General features: G+C 43.5%; 1 long non-coding RNA gene across 1 annotated transcript in view; it reads left to right on the plus strand.

The window, feature by feature from the left end:
- Positions 1–1,291, plus strand: part of LOC118176579 — an 8,275-nt gene extending 6,984 nt beyond the window's left edge. Inside the window, exon 4 of the long non-coding RNA XR_004755476.1 lies at positions 1,073–1,291. This is a non-coding gene — a long non-coding RNA (uncharacterized LOC118176579). The remainder of the gene's footprint in view (positions 1–1,072) is intronic.
- Positions 1,292–1,826: the final 535 nt, after the last annotated feature.

Below are 1,826 nucleotides of genomic sequence, written 5' to 3' on the forward strand. Positions count from 1 at the left end.
CCTTCCCTTCCCTTCCCTTCCCTTCCCTTCCCTTCCCTTCCCTTCCCTTCCCTTCCCTTCCCTCGTTTGTCCTCCCACATGGCTCTGATACATCAGAGCTGGGAGCAGGGAGGGAGGGAAAGGAGGTCAGAGAATAAGTTTTTGCTCATGGGCAGTCATATTATAAGATGCTCAGGAAGGGCTTTATTCATAAGAAACAGGACCACGCGATTCACCATGGTTACAAGGAGTGTAATTTAAAAGTGCGCAGCCCTGGGGTGCCGCAGGCGGAGGTGCGATAAGTCTGAGCGTTCAGCCTGCAGAGAAGGAAAAAGCACAGCCTCCAAGCCTGGGCTCACTTTTGGCACTCTGCTCATCAGGTGATGCTCCTTGGTGGTTTAAGCCCACTGTTGGGGCAGCAATGAGAGCATTTTGACGCCTTGTGGCAGCGCTGGGCTCTGAGAACTCTGTGCTTTGCGCGCCTGCTTTGAGCAAGGCTCATTCTGTAGTGGTAGCGCCGTGCTGGGGGAGAGGCTTTGCAGCCAGAGAAATCTGTCCTGTGGTTGTGTATTGCTCGGTGGCCATAAAACCCAGAAGACCACGTCTCTTTTTGTGACTGTGCAGATGCAAACGGCTTGAGACAGTCCAAGCAGCAGCCAAGCAGGGAAAAACAAAGTCGGTGTTACCAGAGGTCTTCCAAAGCACTTGCAAAGTTAAATAAGCAGTAAATGATTCCACTCATGTGCAAAACTCATTTAGGCTGTAGCTGGAAACAAGGCCCTGTGAAGCACTCCAGTCAGTCTCCTCTTTTACACATACATTATTTTAAGAATTGGAAAGGGGCAATCTGATAAACACTGAATATAGGTCCTCTCGGTTCTTTAGAAGTGGAAAACAAACCATACATCACAGCTGTGCTTCATCCTAAGATACTGACAGCAAGCCTGAAGTGTGTTTATAGCAGTGCTCTGTGTTTGATATAGACATATATATATGAAAATATATGTCTTTAAAAATATATTCTTCAAAATTAATCTCTCAGCCTATAATTTAGTTTTGGATCATGTATGTTTTATTTGTTTGTGTATTCTAGACACTTCTCTGTGTGCTATGATTCAGTGGGTCTCCAGCATCAGCAAACTGATCAGAAACTTCAGGACTGAGCCAACACTTCCAAAATTAGTGGGCCTTATTTTGAGGGTGGCCCTGGTCGCAACGTGTGCCCTGTGAAGACCGGCAGTTTGAGGAGCACCGGGCTGTAGCTCATGTTTACTTATCTGAGTTTCATTGCTTCAGCCAGTCCCATGACAAAGCCAGGTATTGTTTTGTGTAATAATACATTGCTTCTTTTCCTACTACCAGTGACAGCAATTTCTTTTTTTCCTGTGTCAGTCATGACTTGGACTAAAAGTGAGCATGTTCCTCAAGTTACAATGAGTGGTCAGAACTGATTAATTGCATTGGCACCTGGTTCATTTGATGAGACGTGAATTCATGTATTGTTTTTTTCTGAGGCTGAAATTGGTGTTTAGCATATTATTGACCAAATTTTCTCTGATGTGACTTGGGACGAATTAATGTCACCATTTCATTCAGGAGCTTCAAGGGCATGAATAAATAACAAGTTTTGCACAAGAAAACTAAGTAGGGCGTGAAACTTCATTGTGCTTGTGAGCAAGTAATTGTATGTTAGGTTTGGATATGATTGATTGCAGCATGTATCTGTGCTTGTCTTGAAAATCTCCACTGAGATCTTATTCTAGAACGTGTTTTTTCAGTAGAAAAAAAATGAGTAAGGGAATTTATTTTGAGGTGAATTAAGATTACAAGTTGGTTGAGTTGGTATA

Source organism: Oxyura jamaicensis, chromosome 1, assembly GCF_011077185.1.
Source record: "Oxyura jamaicensis isolate SHBP4307 breed ruddy duck chromosome 1, BPBGC_Ojam_1.0, whole genome shotgun sequence".
Taxonomy (NCBI): domain Eukaryota; kingdom Metazoa; phylum Chordata; class Aves; order Anseriformes; family Anatidae; genus Oxyura; species Oxyura jamaicensis.